Below are 18,742 nucleotides of genomic sequence, written 5' to 3'. Positions count from 1 at the left end.
CCACAGATCAGCTAACATATCATTTAAAACTTTCCAAATTAAAGAAAGACTCAGACAAATTGTACCATCTATTAACCCCCGAATGAGGCTAACCAAACCAGGTGTCTTTAAATCAACAAATTAACTCTTCAATTAGAAGAAGTAAATTCTCAAACACTATGTGGCGCAGTGGTTAGCACTGCAGCCTCACAGCTCCGGCAATCTGGGTTCAGTTCTGGGTACTGCCTGTGCGGAGTTTGCAAGTTCTCCCTGTGACTGCTCCGGGTGTTCCGGTTTCCTCCCACAGCCAAAGACTTGCAGGTTGATGGGTAAATTGGCCATTGTAAATTGCCCCTAGTGTAGGTAGGTGGTAGGAGAATGGTGGGGATGTGATAGGGAATATGGGATTAACGTAGGATTAGTATAAATGGGTGGTTGTTGGTTGGCACAGACTCGGTGGGCTGAAGGGCCTGTTTCAGTGCTGTATCTCTCTATGACTCTATGACTATGAAGATATAAACAACATTTAAAATAGAAAAAGTTAGAGTTCTTGCAAATTTACAGTCCAATGTTGCTTGAAGTGCTCACAGAATGTTGCAGCAAATTTACTGTCCAATGTTGCTTGAAGTCCTCACAATGTTGCTTTCCTTCTCCAGCGAATTTCAACAATTAACAACTTGCAAACTCTTTCAATGGAATCAAGCTGACTTTAGAGTTTTTTTGAGGGATAAAAAATTGTCACAGTCTAACTTCCCTTACTTCAGTTTAAATTACCAGAGATCTCTGTTTTGGCTTGACATTTTTTTTTTAGAATTTTGAGATAATAAAACAGACTAAAATCTTATTCCTTCAGTTTAAGTGGTTGAGAGCTCTTTTTCCAGGTGCTGTCATCACAACTGTATCTTCTGTCTGTGTGTTAGAACAAATTGTCTTCAACTAAAAGCCAGTTCAAAACTGAATTGTAACAAATGTATCGCATGATCCGCACTCCCAGTGGCTCTTTCTATGGTAACGAGAATGCACCCTTTGAATCGCAGTCTCCAAATGGCTGTTTCTAAGGCAACTTAAATGCACCTTCCTATAACTCCTGAGGCTTGCTGGTTCTTAAAGCAATACCGATCCCTTGCAAGCCTTAAAGGCAAACCCCATATTCCGAAAAAGAACTACAGGACCATGACGAGTATCACTACTTAGTTTTGCTCATCCTCTACTAAATCACAATTCACTGCTTGCGGGGTTCTTGCCTCACATTTGACAATTTTTATTTACTGATATGTTTCTGGAATACATTGCTATTCAAAATTTTGAGGTACCCTTTACATAATCCCATATTGTTTTCTTTATCCCTTTCCTTATTTTCTCATATTCCCTCTTACTTTTAGCATCCCTATAGACAGTGTACTTTTTTCAATTTATTACTTCACAGAATTCTGAAACTTAAGGTAGTATCTCTTATTTAATTGTGTATATTTACTCAACTTTCCAATCATCTTTTAAAAAATATGTCATTGTTGGTCTACAGTCTGCTAATTTCTCTTACTGCCTCGCCTTATGTAACTCATTCCTCATTTTCTAAAATCTTTCCCATCCCTGTGCCCTTGTATTTATACTAACTTTACCCCTTTCTATTTTAGACAAGTAAATTTTATTTTATCATGATCACCCACATTTTACTCATTTACTCATTTACCAGATCTGTATCACTGACTAAAGCACATCAAGATTTCCAGAGAATGTGAAAGTTGCTTTTTAAAAAAATCTTATACATACACTGGCAACAGTGTGTACCATCTACAAGATGCACTGCAGTACCGCACCAAGGCTGCTTAGACAGCACCTTCCAAACCTGCGACCTCTACCACCTAGAAGGACAAGGGCAGCAGATGTATGGGAACACCACCATCTGCAAGTTCCCCTCCAAGCCCCACACTATCCTTACTTGGAATTATATCGCCGTTCCTTCACCGTCGTTGGGTCAAATTACTGTAACTCCTTTCCTAACAGCATTGTGGGTGCACCTACCCCACTTGGACTGCAGCAGTTCAAGAAGGCAGCTCACCACCACCTTCTCAAGGGTGGTTAGGGATGGGAAATAAATCCTGTCCTAGCCAGCTTTGTCCACATCCCATCAACGAATAAAAAACAAATTAAAAACTCAGTAACACACTATGCTATTATATAAACTGATTTCTTGCAACCAGCGAAAAATTACGGCACAGAAGGAGGCCATTCATCCCGTCATTTCTGTGCTGGCTAAAAAAAATTAGCCGCCCAACCTAATCCCACCTTGCAGCACTTGGTCCATAGTCTTGCAGGTGACAGCACTTCAGGTGCATGTCCAGGTACCTTTTAAAAGAATTGAGGGTTTCTGCCTCCATCACCATTCCTGGCAGTGAATTCCAGACACCCACCACCCTCTGGGTGAAAACGTTTTTCCTCATTTGCCCTCTAATCCTTCTACCAATCACCTTAAATCTGTGCCCCCTGGTAATTGACCTCTCCACTAGGAGAAACAGGTCCTTCCTGTCTATTCTATCTCTCTATTGTTTTGCATGTGCAAAAAAGTCCTGTTCCAACAACTGTTTCTTTGCTGTCCCATGCTTTATTCTTTGTGTCCGTCTCTCTGTCTTTCTTTTGTGTCAATGCTTATCTTTTCGCCTGTTTGGCTCTACATACTATTTCTTTCTTGTCTTTCCTTTTAAGTCTCCCAGTGCATTTGGTTACTTTGTTTCAGTATCTTACCTTTTGGTAAAGCAAAGAGTATACACAAAATTCTGGGTCATAGGTGAACATGAGGATTGCGTGGAGATGGACTGCCTGGGATATGAGAGAGAAATGTAAGAGGAGAGGTGTCTGAGACTTGAAAGGAGGGTGGGGCTTTATTTGTGGGATAGAGTGGGTGGAGGTGCCAGGGGTTGAAAAAACACAAGCACTACGGTTATAGCAGGGTTTGGGAGTAGAACAGGTGGTCTTTTGTGTGATAGCACCCAGGAGAGGAGGGTAAAACTGAGGATTTCACTATATTAGGTTTTGTCATTTTAAAGTAGCTATGATTTAAAATGGAGTGTAAAAGTACAAAGTGATGGATCAGAGAGAAATGCCTGAAGCAAGCAGACTTGGTGACCATGAATTAGCTGATAAAGGCTCCCTTTGATAGCTGGGTAGCATGTTTAGAATGCTGATGGGGGCAGCTTTTGTCACAGATGTAATTTCTGGTTGTGGTCATATATGAAAATAATCAAAGAGGAGTTGCCAAAAGTATACCTAAATGTTAAGGCCATTAACTACTAAGGTGTGATGATTGTTAACATTTTATTTGCTTGGCTGTTTCAAAAGAAATGGTTTTACATCAAAGTGCTCTCAGGAGACAATTATCCCATTTCTGGCTAGTAGTCTTTAGGCATTTTAAGGCTGGTCTTTTGTGTCTGATTCTGGGAGTCTAGCATCCATGAGTCATCTCCTGGTGTTTGTGCTATTAAATCCTGTTTCAATAGACTGACAGTCTGTATACTATGGGTCTACAAATCTGCCCATTATAAGGAAACTTCATTAACAGTAGAAATGTTGGGAGCTTGTCACAATTCAACTTGATAGACCAATATATCAGCCTTTTAGTTCTTGCAAGTACATGCCAAGGCCTGTGGCTGTGGGAAGCTTATATGTTCTACATGCAACATCGCACCATAAAAAATACAGACTGCAGACTTTGCACCACGGAATAATAGTATTGTGGTTATATTATAATATTTTACAAGACACAACACATGAGCAGGATTTGGGGGTAACAGGTAGCTAGATTGTTGAAGCCATTAGCTGAGTGTGCCGCAGCAGTGAAAAGAAAATAAAGGATTTGGACTGTAAAGGTAGAAGAAAAGTGCACAAATGAGGGATTGGGGTGTGACAAAGGATTGTTTTAGTCCAGTTTTGGTTTGATTATTGTTCCATAAATACCGTCAATACTCAAGTAGTTTTTTAAAAACAATTTCAGTTTGAGGATGAAGCAAAAGCAATCATTTTAACTTTTAATGCTGTGGGACTGGCTCAGTTTGTATATGGTTGATGGTGTTTTTTAGATTTGAATGGTCAGTTAATTAAAATTCAGAAAGCCCCAGTGACACTGTTCTTGTAGATAAGAGATGTTCTGTTTAATTTGAATAATTTGTTGAAAATCTCAAAGAGCTGATCATTTTGAAACTCCTGTAGGAGAAAATTTGTTTGCATTTTCAATGAAAAGTTTAGATTAGAATCATAGAATAGTACTGCACAGAAGGAGGCCATTTGGCCCATTGGGTCGGTGCCATTTCTTTAGAGAGCAATCCTGTTAGTCCCATTCCCCTGCTCTTTCCCCATATCGCTGCAATTCTTTCTCCTTAATTAAGCCCCCTCAGTCGCACAAAATTCTTGGAAAGAAATTTCTTCATTTATGAGCATTACGGAAGGGTTCTTAAAGTTGTGCTTTTTTATTTTTGTCCATTCAGGGAGTTGACTGGAAGAATATCTACTGTAAATAGAACTACACTATGTGCTTGTTCATCTTTAAGTTTAAACTATCAGGTAAATTTAAAATGAGGTATGATGTGATGCCCTGCTGCTTTCAAAGATGGGAATGAGGTTTTATAGAAACACAAAATAAGTACAATAGCTAAAAGCCATTATTAGATAGGATTGCTGTTCATTTCTAGGGCATTGTTACAGCCAGATGAGGAGGGAGTCTCAGGCTCCCCTCTTGCCCCTTCCTCTTGTTTGACCGCAACAGGATTTATTCCTTTTAAACAGTGGTTTTGCTTACCACCTCTGAGTGTTTTACCTTGTTCCTTTACTGTGATCTTGAAAGAACCAATCGGACAGGTTTTCTTGAGTTTAAACAAGAAAGAGGTATGTTTATTATACTTAACACTCTAACCCCGATTTGAAATTACTAAAAAAAAGCTACACATTCACGCGCACATTCACACAAGAATCTCACACACAAGAAGATTACAGGAGGAAAAATAGATTTGGTGGTTGGATTAAAGTCCAGAATAAATGGAACTTAAATACGCAGTCTGTGAAGTCCTCGGCTAAAGCTGTATTCTTGAAGTCCTCACTGGTCAAAGTGCACTTTGTGGTTGGCTGGCTTTGCTGAGGGTTTTCTTGAAGGCAGTGTTATAGTTGGCTTTCTTTCCCCTGGTCGCTGGCTGTAGCGGTCTGTAGGCTTGGAGGGTCCACAGTTGCCGACAGTTTTCAAACTTGACGTTTTCTGGGGAGAGAGAGCGAGAGAGAAAGGGAAGCACGCAGCTTTCTGCTGCAGCACACTGAGTTATGCTTGTCTTCTGTGAGTGTAACAAAACTTCTGTTTTTTCAGAGATGGACAGATGGTCACATGGTTCTCTCAATCCCCTTTGTTTTTAATGAGGTAGAAGGTTCAGAATTGGCTCCACAGGTTCCAGGATGCCAATATGTGCACTTGGAGGGGTTTGTTCTTTCAAAGTCAATGTGTCAGGATGGCCTTGACTGTTGTGCTAATGAAGATATCCTAAGTAATTCAATTACTTCGAGCAAGCCATTGTTCTGGGTCCAGGGCTCCTCAGACTTCTGTCTGCAGTTGGGCCTTTGAATGTGCAAAGGTATTTCAAATGCAAATTACGGCGGCCATCTTTGCTGCCAGTTTATTTTTAAAAGTTACTGTAGGATTTTTTCCATTAAAAGTCTAATGTAAATTTCCAACTGATGAATTCATATTTCACATTTGGCATGTGGGGTTTTCCTGACACTTTTGGCCCATGTGGAATGAACTGTGACTATAGGAACATTTCATTACAGAGGGTGGAAAAGAAAAAGAAGAAAACACACATTCATTCTCACTCACTCCCCAAATTCACTTATTACTCTTAGAACTTCTGCAGCTGGCTTTGTCGGCAACAGTGATACTGATTTAATTTTTGTTTGGGAGTTTTGTCTTGGATGGTCACATGTTGTCAAATGGGGTTAAAGTTTCTCTAGTATCAATTTGTAATACCCTGGGGTTGTATATCTTAGTAAACATGTAGTAGTTGTTGGTGAAGCTTGGGGTCTGCAAATTGCCATTGTTGTTTAAGGCAACTTCTCCTGTATGTGCAAGCTTTAACCCTTCAACTGCTGTTTTTGCAACATGTGGCTTTAACCATTCAGGTTCCAGTACCTTGATAATTTTTCTCCCTATAGTGGTAGTCAGTAATAAATTGATTTTAAGCCCCTTTGAGGTGCCTGAGGTTTCCTCTAGCCCTTGTTCTTTCTGAATTCTGAATTGAAATTGTTGGGTTTGATTAGCTTTGGGTTTGGGCCCTGATCATTGGGTTCTTCAGTGGGTAGATCTACCCTGACCTCACTTTTAGTTTTGTGGTGACTCACACAATTGCTGTTTCCTTGAGGGCATTTTTGTTTTTCTTTTCCTTTTACTGCAGGGAGAGTCTCTTTGCTAGTCTGCCCCATGTCCTCCGGGATATTCCTGCTCGCAGGTGTCTGTCCAGCTTTTACTGCACGTCCCTGTGGCACTTCGTCTAGATGAGGCATCACCCTCACTGTTGATTTGCCTTTCTGTGAACTTTTCTTGTCCCTGCAGGTTTCTGTAAATACTGTTAGCATCCTTGGTAGGGTTCCTCTTTGGCCTGCATTTATGTAGGAGAGTGTGGGGTCTAATTTTTTTCAACATTTCAGGGTTGGCTAACCAGACAGTAGGGGGTTCCAGTTGGGAATCCTCCTGACTCTCCTCTAACCTGTCCTCACTGTCCTTTTCATCCCCTTCATCCCTAACTGTCTGACAGACCAGCACTTGTCTGTCTCCTTTTGTTTTTGGCAGGGGTCCCCCACAATCCAGTAGCACTCTGCTGAAGCGTTCCCCAAAAGCCAGTATGGGAATTAGGGGTGCAGGTTTTATTGCAGGTTGGGGCTTTCCCACAACCTGGCACGTGTTGCAAGTTTTACAGAACTCTACCATATCTTTGTGGAGTTATGGCCAGTCAAAATGCTGTCTTATGCAAGCTTTATTTTTTTTGTCCAGCCATTGGAAGCTCGTGGGCCATTCTTTAGGGTACCTTGGCAGCAGCACTATCTGGTGAATCACTGTCCGCTCTTCATCCGCAGGTCTGTGAGGAGGTCTCGACTTCCTCATCAGCGCCTCATTCTTTAAATAGTAGCCCTCAGGGACTCCCTCTGCTTCAATTTCAGTTTGGGCAGTCTGTGCTAATACTTCTTTAATACTGGGTCAGCTTGCTGAGCCTCATCTAGGGAAGATCTGTCTCACCCGTTCTTTGGGTCCTCTAACTTCCCAAAGAAGGTTTCCGATAACCAGACAGCATGGTCATCTGTCTGTGGTGCCAGTTCAGCTTCCTCTGAGGGAGTTTGCTTGGCCATGGACCGAGTCGGCACCCAGTCAGGGGAAATGCTGAGGACCGTCTCCTGCAACTTCCCTGTCTCCCTGACCTCTTTCAGTTTCTCTAAAACTACTGGGGAAGCTACTACCTTTGCCCCTGCCAGATCATTAACCAGGAGCAAGTCAACCCCATCTACCAGTAGACTAGGGACAATCCCCACGGTTACCGGTCCTGAAACTAGGTCACACTCCTGGTGGACCCGATATAGAGGTATGGGCATACATTGCCTTCCGATACCATTCACTAACACCTTAGTATTCACTGCACTCTCTGGGGGAAAGGTTATGCCTTTTCCCAGCAGAAGGGATCTGGTGGCCCCTGTATCCCTGAGTATGGCTATGGTCTTGCTTGTCTCAAGGGGTATGGGGTCACTTTTCCTTGGGATTAAAATCCTGATAACCTTCAGGGATTTTTTTTTAACTTTTCCTGCACCCACAGCAGTATGTTTACAGGTTCTTACTGCTGCAGTTAAAGCCACAGCCTGCTCTGCTGTGCTTTCCATTAGGGCCCCTTCTGCACCGGGCTGGTGTGCCCTGATTAATCCTAAAGGAATTGATATTTCTCATTTGGCAAATGGGGTTTTCTTGACTGGCACATTACTAAAAGCTTACCTAAATCTCAAGGCAAGGATAGATACTCTGAAAGGATTGGAGAGTAAATGAAGATACAACGTAGGAAAAAATCTAAGGTGAGCAGGTTAGGAAAGACTAAAAAAAAAACTGCAAATGAGGACCTGGCAGTAATAAAAGAGAGATTAGGTTCTGGAAACAACAGGTTCTGGCCCTTTAAGTAAGGGTGAAACTTGAAAGTGTGTGGTGTGAACCACTTGTAGGGAAAAAAAGAGGAAATATTGGAAAGCCGGAGCATGTGTTGCATACACAAACTAGTATTGAAGGGCATTGATAAGCTGTTTATGTGTAGGCTCCTAAAAGAAGCATTGATGGGCACAGATTTTGTGCAAATTTTGAAAGAGTAGGCCTGGAAAATTTTCAATCGCTGAGAACAGAGCAGAATTCAGACCCAGAGAAAAGAATGGCTCTGATCTAATTATGGACATAATAGTCTCAGTAGCATCACAAATGTATTTGATTTGTGTCAACATCATTTGTAACAAGATAAATACTTCTGATTCATTTTAAGTCACAATGTGGCTAGAATACAGAAATCAACCACAACGTGCATTAGGTAGGGCCTAGAGCAAAGCTGAGGATGCTAGATACATTGTTTACAGCGGGTTTTTAAAAAAAAAATGAAGATACGCAGTAAACTCAAAAATGTAGTATAATGGATTTATTAAGGTGTTGTCATGCAGTACAGAATTGCACCGGTTGATCAGCCATAAAATGAGATTGTTACTGCCATACTTAAGCATCAATCAATATCTAACAAATGATGGATGGGTTAAAAATAGAAAGCAACTTACTTAATTCATAATTTGATAGAACACAGAACCATGCTTGATTTATTGTTGTACATTTGAATATTTCCAGAAAATGACAAGGAACTGGACCTTATGCCAAGAGCTGGCAAAATCTGAAAATGAAATGGCCCTTTCTTCAAAAGCCAAACTTGGTACAATTGGAATTTTAAAAATCCATTGCTTAGAGATTCTCTTTGGGTTCAGGGGAAGGGGGTACGTTGAACGATGATGTTTTAACAGTTCTCTATTTTAAGCAGCGATATCTAATTGTATTCTAACGGAAACGAAGAGTGTTTAATCTTCAGTATTGGCAGTTTCAGCTTGTATACAATTTTTAAAAAATTCTCTGCATTTATTGTCGATCCCTCGTTGCCAGAAGTGATTGCTTGTTAAGCCACTTCAGAGGGCCCTAAGAGTCCACCACATATTATGGGACTGGAGTCACATGTAAGTGAGACTGGGTAGGGTAGGGGTGTAGTGGGATGGAAGGCTTCCCAGATGGATCTTCGCAAACTTATTTTTCCTGTCGCGAGCCCACAAATTATCAAAATTATTAAGTTCAATTTAAATTGCCGTGATAAGAACTGAGGTTACGACTCGTCTTTTTTTTTTATTTACGCCACAGGTCATTTGTTTACATTGTGCGTTTATATAGCACCTTCATTCTTGTAGCTGCTATAGCTAGTTTTGTACCATAGTTTTGGGGTGGCACAGTGGCGCAGTGGTTAGCACCGCAGCCTCACAGCTCCAGGGACCCGGGTTCAAATCTGGGTACTGTCTGTGCGGAGTTTGCAAGTTCTCCCTCTGACTGCTTGGGTTTTCGATTAAAAAAAAACTCCAGTTTCCTCCCACTGCCATTGTAAATTGTGTAGGTAGGGAATATGGGATTACAGTAGGGTTAGTATAAATGGGTGGTTCTTGGTCGGCACAGACTCGGTGGCCCAAAGGGCCTGTTTCAGTGCTGTATCTCTAAATAAAATAAAATAATAAAATAACCTCTACACTCCTAACCTAAATAGGGTACAATAACTTAAATACCAATTGCTTTTAACTATATGGTTTCCACAGCTAGTGAGTTATACACGGGTATGAGGAAATATTCTTTAGAAAAAAATCTGATTAAGTTTCTGTAAAGATTTGTATTATGTGATTTTCAAATGTGCTAGCTGGAGGAGAAAGGGCGTAATGTCTTTTGGGAGCTTGGAATTAGTGAATGAAGTGCAGTAAGCTGTATTATGGAATATCAATCCTCGCATTTTATATCTATCTTTTTTCCCAGCATATTCAACCTTTTTTATTTGTCTAGATTTTTTTGAGTTGCCTTTAATTCTTTTTGTTCTCGAGCCTCTTAGTTGAAAACGATTGTGAGATGTTGAGAGGATATAGTGAGAAGTTAAAGTACATAATGGATAATGTTTTTAAATGAGTCTCCATTAAGACAACCACAGATGAGTTAGAAAGGTGACAAATAAATAGACATTTTCCCTGTAAGTCGGGTTCCCATCTCCGTGGTGTCCTAAAGGAAGCCTACAATAGTTGTGCATAAAGTTATCAGATCTGCTAGAGATAAATGGCTCAAGCAACATCTTTTGCACGTTAAACTTCCATGGCTTTAAAATGGTAATGTCCTGTAACTGTTTCTCTGCTTTCTTAGTTTTTAAATTCTTTTTGCATGTTCTTTTTGCACTTGTCTTTATTTGACACTTCCCATTGTATCTGTATCTCTTGGGTTTGTGTCTGACTGTTAATACCACTCTTAAATTTTGTTTCTTCCTCAAACATATTGTCAGTTTTTAAAGTCCAGAGTATACAGCAATAGCGTATCTGACATGTTGTGGATTTGAGGTGTGGCCTGGCTGTCTGGTGTAATATACTGTGGGACGGGATTGATTTTGGGGAGCTGTGATATGTGGGGCTTCTGTGGGTGGAATGGAGGAGGGAGTGGACAACTTGTAATTTGAAACTGGGTGGTGAGGGACTTAGTGGAGGGTGGGTTTGAGAACTTTTTTGCACAAAAGGCAGGGAGCATTCTGGAGGGTTTGAGGCATAGAAACATTTAGAAAAGTGATCTGAGGCCTGAGAGAAATGGAAGATGGAGTCAATTTGCACTTGGAGATGGAGGAGTAGGGGAGAGCATTCAGCACACAGGAGGATATATATGAATGAGGAATAAGAGTAGGCTATTCGGCCCCTCAAGCGTGCTCTGCCATTCTACAAGATCATGGCTGATCCACATTCCTGCCTATGCCCGATACCCTTTGACTCCCTTGTTTGTCAAGAATCTGTCTACCTCTGCTTTAAAAACATTCAATGACCTTGCCTCCATCACTCTCTGGTGTCCATGCATATCTGAGTCAGGGAACTGACACTTTGCACATGTGATGCACTATTACTGATGCAGCACATTTAAATTTGTGTTCTGTATTTTTTTAGGGAATATGTAAAAACATTCTCCTGTATTAGCCAGTCTCTCTCTTTTTCACGCCCAACCCCCCCCCCCCCCCACTCACCACTGTCCCTTTTCATCATTTTTGTGACAAAACGAAAAACAGACTGACAAAGAAAAGAACAAACTCTGCAGCTGCAGGAAATCAGTTCTTTATTTATTCTGTTTCAACACTGTGGCGAACAGCCTGATCAGTAAACAATTGTCGATCTCCTGTGGCTGGAATCATGGAATTGTGAACGGCTAGGAAAATATCCTAACCGAGTATGCATGTTCCACTAAACAACAGTTTTCTCTCGTCACCCTTCGGTGACCCCTACGGTCAACATTGTATCTGAAGGTCTAGCTTAAAGACGGAGACCCTGAATGGAACAGAAAGCTTGAGGTCCCTGACACAGTGAGTATCTGTATGGGAGAAAGGTGTTGGGTAGTGGGGTTAAATTTGTGGGCCAGTTTTGTGATTTCCACCCCTGGCTAACTTGAATTTTTATATTATAATTTTTATTTTGCAGTGGGGTGGGAAAGCAACATGGCCACTTTGAGGACTTAGGGGAAAAAAATTGAGATTTTTGGGAGCATGTTGGTCAAACTTCACATTTGCTAACAAAATGGCTGGCATACTTTGTGTTCTGTGAGTCATGTCAGATACTTTGCCTGCCCTACAAACACCCGACCTTTTCTAAGCTAGGTATGTAAAGCTGTTATATTCCACAGAAGTCTACCTTTAAAACGCTTGTTCTACAGACATGCGTTATGAAAATACTCAAGTTCTATCAACTGAGGTCAGTTTTAGGATTGTTAGGCCTTGTGTACTTGTGCTATTTCCCTCTGCTTCTTGTTTGAGATGGTAGATTAAAGAGCAATGGTCAGCACCTTGAGTACATAATTTCTCTGTCCTGAAGTTGACGTGCTTCAGCTTGAATATCTTCTAAATTTAAGACGAAGGAATTAAAAAACTGATGAATTTTTAAAAAATATGTATTTCAAGTTAATATATTTCCTGCCATCTTATTTGATTTTCAGGAACCTGTTTGAATGCTAGCCACGTAACTGTTATACTATCAGTACATGGTCAATTGGATGTGGGATCTAGTATATTTGATGCTCCCGAGTCACTGCTTCCCATTCTTGGCTCGCTCGGCTTCTTGATTCCTTTTTCGCTTTGCTGTTCCTGTTCTATCCCCAGTCCCAGACCCCACTAATTCTGAGCTGGCTTGGTTCTGTCTCCTGGCCAACCACTTCCTTGTAGGATAATGTAACTTTCATGTTTAAAAATACATTATAGTTACTGCATAACAATCTGCTTGAACTGTGACTTATCTCCGAGGTGAGATGATGAGTCAGGGTGAGAACCCAGTTGCATCGTGCATTTAAATAGAAAGCTTGAGGGGTTTAAATCAGTGGCAGGTGCGAATCATATCCAACTGAATTTTTTGTCTTCAAACTCAATAATGCATTTGAGATATTCTGGGTATTAGTTATTTAGACTTTACAGGCCTGCTCTCTCTTCGACCTGACCCACAGCAGTGGCACCCAGAGATGGTGAGGATCTTGGCACCCAGAGATGGTGAGGATCTTGGCAACAAGAAAATACAAAGATGAAAATTTTAAAATTGAGGTGCTGGTGGATTGGGAATCAGTTAGGTCAAAAAGCACAGGGTAGTGGTTGAATGGGACTTAATATGGATTAGGATATGAGCAGCAGAGTTTTGGAGGGTGGAAGATTGGAGACTGGCCACGACCATTAGAATAGTCAAATCTCGAGGTGACAAAGGCATGAATGAGGGTTTCAGCACGAAATGAGGTGAAGCAGGGGTTGGGATGGGTGGAAATTGGTGGTCAGTGATGTTGAGGGTGTGGGTTAGAAGCTTGGTTTGGAATTCAATATGCCACCTCAAACAATGGCCAGGGAGAGGGTTGGAAACTATGGCTTGGATACAGAATTTATGGTGGGTGTGGGCGGCAGGGTTTGCTGCTACAGACAATGGCTTCAGTCTCTATGCCTTGCCCTCCTTTCCTCTAACATTCTCCAGGCCCCCTCATGAATTCTGATAACTTTTTTTTGTCTCCTTTCCTTCTGCCCCTCCCACTAGAGGCCTGCTACCCGACCCGAACCTGACGGGACCCGACGACATGTGTCGGGTGCGGGTCAGGTTAGGTCCACCTTCAGAGTACGGCGTTTGGGCTCAGGTTAGGTCAAGTCGAGTCTGGCTGGACACACACGGTAAGTACTCTGCTGGTAAGTATTGAAATTTTAAAAAAACTGACCTGAGCTGGGAGTCCAGGGCGAAATTTAGTTTGTGCAGTGAGCGAGTGATGTCACTATAACGTCATTACGCATGTGCTGCAGCTTCCTGGGGATTCCGAGTCTGAAGGTAAGTAAAGGGATGGTCGAGTCGGGGCGGGTTCGAGTCGGGTTGGGCTTGGGACAAAATCGGAGGGACTCGGGCAGTGTTGGGTTCGGTCGGGTTTGTTTTTCCCGACCTGAGCAGCCCTCTACCTCCCACCACCACCACATTGCTGTTGTGCCTTTAGCTGTTTAGGCCCCATGCTCTGCAATTCCCTACCTCTCTTTTTTTCCTTATAACTCACCTCTTCAGCCAAATGTTTGATCAACCCTCCTGAGCTCCTTCTTTGGCTCACTGTCACTTTATTTTTTTAAAATTCATTTGGAGGATATGGGTGTTGTTGGCTAGGCCAGCATTTATTGCCCATCCCTAATTGTCCTTGAGAAGGTGGTGGTGAGCTGCCTTCTTGATCTGCTGCAGTCCTTGGGATGCAGGTACACCAACAGTGCTGTTTGGAAGGGAGTTCCAGGATTTTGACACAGCAACAGTGAAGGAACGGCAATGTAGTTCCAAGTCAGGATGGTGTGTGGCTTAGAGGGGAACTTGCAGTTGGTGGTGTTCCCATGCATTTGCTGCCCTTGTCCTTCTAGTTGGTAGAGGTTGCAGGTTTGGAAGGTGCAGTAGTGCATCTTGTAGATGGTACATACTGCTGCCACTGTGTGTCGGTGGTGAAGGAAGTGAAATTTGAAGGTGGTGGATAGAGCGCCAATCAAGCGTGCTGCTTTGTCCTTGATGGTATCGAGCTGCTTGAGTGCTGGAGTTGGATCCACTCAGGCAAGTGGAGAGTATTCCATCACACTCCTAACTTCTGTCTGTTGATGGTGGACAGGCATTGGGGAGACAGGAGGTGAGTTACGCACCACAGAATTCCCAGTCTCTGACCTACTCTTGTAGCCACAGCATTTATGTGGCTGGTCCAGTTCAGTTTCTGGTCAATGGTGACCCCCAGGATGTTGATAGTGGGGAATTCAGTGATGGTAATGCCATTGCACGTCAAGGGGAGATGGTTAGATTCTCTCTTGTTGGAGATGGTCATTGCCTGGCACTTGTGTGGCACAAAAGCTACTTGCCACTTGTCAGCCCAAGCCTGAATGTTGTCCAGGTCTTGCTGCATATGGACGTGGGCTGCTTCAGAAGAGGAGTTGTGAATGGTGCTGGACATTGTGCAATCATCAGCAAACATCCCTACTTCTGACCTTTTGATGGAGGAAAGGTCATTGATGAAGCAGCTGAAGATGGTTGTGCCTAGGACACTATGCTGAGGAACTTCTACAGTGATATCCTGGGACTGAGATGATTGACCTCCAGCAATCACAACCATCTTTCTTTGTGCTAGGTATGACTCCAACCAATGGAGAGTTTTTCCCCTGATTCCCATTGACTCCAGTTTTGCTAGGGCTCCTTGATGCCATACTCGGTCAAAGACTGCCTTCGTGTCAAGGGCATTCACTCTCACCTCAACTGTGGAGTTCAGCTGTTCTGTCCATGTTTGGGCGAAGGCTGTAATGAGGTCAAGAGCTGTTTGGCTATGGCGGAACCCAAACTGAGCGTCAGTGAGCAGGTTATTGCTGAGCAAGTGCCACTTGATAGCACTGTCAATGACCCCTTCCATCTCTTTGCTGATGATCGGGAGTAGACTGATAGGACGGTAATTAGCCGGGTTGGATTTGTCCTGCTTTTTGTGGACAGGACACACCTGGGCAATTTTCCACATTGTCAGGTAGATGCCAGTGTCGTAGCTGTACTGGAACTAGAGGCCTGCTACCCGATGGGACCCGACATGGGTCGGGCCGAGTCTGGGTCGTGGTCGGGCCAGACACACACGGTAAGAGCTCTCCTGGTAAGTATTGAAATTTTAAAAAAATTTACCTGAGCTGGGAGTCCGGGATGAAACTGAGTCTGTGCAGTGAATGAGTGACGTCACTATGACGTTGTTATGATAGTTGTTTAATTGTCCACCACAATTTATTACTGGATATGGTAGGACTGCAGAGCTTTGATCTGATCTGTTGGTTGTGGGATCGCTTAGCCCTGTCTATTGCATGCTGCTTCTGCAATTAGTCCTGTGTTGAAGTTTCACCAGGCTGACACCTCATTTTGAGATATGACTGGTGTTGCTCCTGGCATGCTCTCCTGCACTCTTCATTGAACCAGGGTTTGTCCCCCAGCTTGATGGTAATGGTAGAATGGGGGATATACCAGCCCATGAGGTTACTGATTTGTGGTTGAATACAGTTCTGCTGCTGCTGATGGCCCAGAGCGCTTCATGGATGCCCAGTTTTGAGTTAATAAATCTGTTTGAAATCTATCCCATTTGGCACACTGGTAGTGCCACACAACACGATGTTGAGTACTCTGTGTGAAGACAGAACTTTGTCTCCACAAGGACTGTGCAGTGGTCACTCCTATCAATACTGTCATGGATAGATGCCTCTGTGGCAGGTAGATTGGTGAGGACGAGGTCAAGCAGGTCTTTCCTTCTTGTTGGTTCCCTCACCACCTGCCACAGATCCAGTCTAGCAGCTATGTCCTTTAGGACTTGGCCAGCTCGGTCAGTAGTGGTGCTACTGAGCCACTTTTGGTGATGGACATTGAAGTCCCCCACCCAGAATACATTTTGTGCCCTTGCTGCCCTCAGTGCTTCTTCCAATTGGTGTTCAACATGGAAAAGCACTGATTCATCAGTTGGGGAGGTGGGGGGTGGGGTGGTGGTGTTGGTATGCGTTAATCAGCAGGAGGTTTCCTTGTTCATGTTTGACCTGATGCCATGAGACTTCATGGGGTCCAGAGTCAATGTTGAGGACTCCCAGGGCAACTCCTGCCAACTCTGGTGGGTCTGTCCTGCCGGTGGGACAGGACAAACCCGGGGATGGTGATGATGGTGTCTGTGACATTGTCTGCAAGGTATGATTCCTTGAGTATGACTGTCAACCTGTTGCTTGACTGGTCTGTGGGACAGCTCTTCCAATTTTGACACAGACCCCTAGATATTAGTAAAGTGGACTTTGTAGGGTCAACAGGGCTGGGTTTGCCTTCATCATTTCTGATGCCTTGGTCAATGGTGGGTGGTCCGTCTGGTTTCATTCCTCAGACTTTGTAGTGGTTTGATACAACTGAGTGGCTTGTTATGCCACTTCAGAGGGCATTTAAGAGTCAACCGCATTGCTGTGGGTCTGGAGTTACATGTAGGCCAGACCAGGTAAGGACAGCAGATTTCCTTTCCTAAAGGACATTAGTGAACCAGTTGGGTTTTTACAACAATCGACAATGGTTTTATGGCCACCACTAGACTAGCTTTTTAATTCCAGATTTATTAATTGAATTCAAATTCCCCCATCTGCTGTGGTGGGATTTGAACTCATGTCCCTAGAGCATTAGCCTGGGGCTCTGGATTACTAGTCTAGTGATTTCTTATTGGGTCCTGGGGTGTTTTGTTATGGTGAAGTGCTATATAAATGCAATTGTTGTTGAGGGAAGGAAAAACAGAAAGCAGTACAAAGTTCATAGAGCCATATGTACAGAGAGGAAAAAAAGCGCAAGATAAAGTAACGGACAATAACAAACTTGGGAGTGGGAGGCCAGCAGGGTGACAGCTACAGAGAGTGACTAATAGATTTCATTTTCATCTGAGCAATGTTTTGAGAGATCAACCAATATAATGTGGAATTAGTAGCCTTTACCTTTTTGTGAGAGTTTTGCTAACTATGGGGCACTGATCTTCAATAGTGTACAATCTAAATTAATATAAATGCTTTAAACTACATTTAGCACCATTTATTTATATATATATATATATATATATATATATATATATATATATATATATATCCAATTTCCATTTCATAATCTTCAGGTTCTAATTTACCTCATTGAATAGTCTTCTCACTTTCCACTTTCAAAATCTTTGACAATTTGACTTGAGAGATATATTTCTTGATATTAATATATTGATTATAACAGCTTTGTGAAATATTATCATAGAAATTTTTAATGTAATTTAGCCTGTTTCTGTGTCCGCTGGTTTCTGTTTAAAATGTTGCCCACTGTTCTCAATTGATTTAGTACCACAGGATGCAAATTCACTGACCAGATTTTTCTAAAGCTATCTGAGATGTCAAGTACTTAGTATTTTGCCTTACAATTATTCCATGAATACAGTAACGTATGATTATGCTTGATCTTTGAGTTTACATTTTCTCACAACCTTTAATTTGCTCCTGTTTTTATATTTAATTTATCCAAAATATAATTTGAGGATTTGTTATTGTAACTAATAGATTATCGCTCAAATGAAATTATCAATGCTTTACAGAAGCTGCAGATGTGATGTTGGAATATGAACTCTTAGTTCCAAGAAGATTCGTGTTGCTGAATAATTTGAATTAATGCATATGTGATTAATGCTCTGTTTTTATCCTCATGCACTGAGTACAAATGTTGAAGAAAGCTTGCCCTGTTAATGCAGATCCCAGCAAGCTACTGTTTGTTGGGGAATTGGGTGGAGAGAAAGAAAGAAAATGGATAATAATTGGAACAAGTAGTTTGCGTTCTTGCCATGCAGTTTTTCTTTTTGTGGCTGCAAAGCATGAAAGAATCCGAATGAATTGGGAGGATGAGGGTAGCCAGCAAGGAACTGAAGGAGCCTTCCTGTACTTCAGGGCTAAAAGCATCTTAAGATAATGGTTAAAGTTTCAAGGAATTGCCCAGAACACATTTCAGTCCTTCAGGGATCTGAGTCCTTGGTATATTGCTGAATTCCTGGATCCCTCCTAGTCTGTGATATGTTGCTGAATTCCTGGATCCCTTGTATGCTGCCTCTACAAGGCCACTTCTGAGTGATTAACCTGGGTCTCTTCCAATACATAGACAAGTATTTGTATATTTTTATTGTGTGTGTAATATATGTAATAAATATATATTTGAAACCCAACAATGGGGAATAATCCAGCATTTAAATCCTGTTTTCCACTATGGTTTTTTAATTTAAGTATTTTGAATCTTGTTTTCTCAGTAATGACAGATAAGCTGTTACTGAGGAATAAAAAGAAACCTTATTATCAACAATGGCTCATCTATCACTGGGGGAGTTGTCTAAAATTTAAAATTTCTGTCACAGAAGAAAAAGAAAAATCGTTTTTTTTCCCCTTGACTTGTAAAT

General features: G+C 42.0%; 1 protein-coding gene across 5 annotated transcripts in view; it reads left to right on the top strand.

Moving 5' to 3' along the window:
* sipa1l2 (signal induced proliferation associated 1 like 2) overlaps window positions 1–18,742 on the top strand; it is a 581,962-nt gene that overhangs the window by 14,328 nt on the left and 548,892 nt on the right. Inside the window, exon 1 of one of the 5 annotated variants that reach the window (XM_068020928.1) lies at window positions 11,496–11,633. The exons of the other annotated variants lie outside the window; for them this stretch is intronic. The gene's annotated coding sequence lies outside the window, so the exon portion shown is untranslated. Of the gene's footprint in view, window positions 1–11,495; window positions 11,634–18,742 lie in introns of those variants that run through there. 5 annotated transcript variants of the gene reach the window in all.

Source organism: Heterodontus francisci, chromosome 3, assembly GCF_036365525.1.
Source record: "Heterodontus francisci isolate sHetFra1 chromosome 3, sHetFra1.hap1, whole genome shotgun sequence".
NCBI classification, from domain to species: domain Eukaryota; kingdom Metazoa; phylum Chordata; class Chondrichthyes; order Heterodontiformes; family Heterodontidae; genus Heterodontus; species Heterodontus francisci.
The sequence above is the reverse complement of the archived record's forward strand: the minus strand, read 5'-3'. Positions and strand labels throughout refer to the sequence as shown.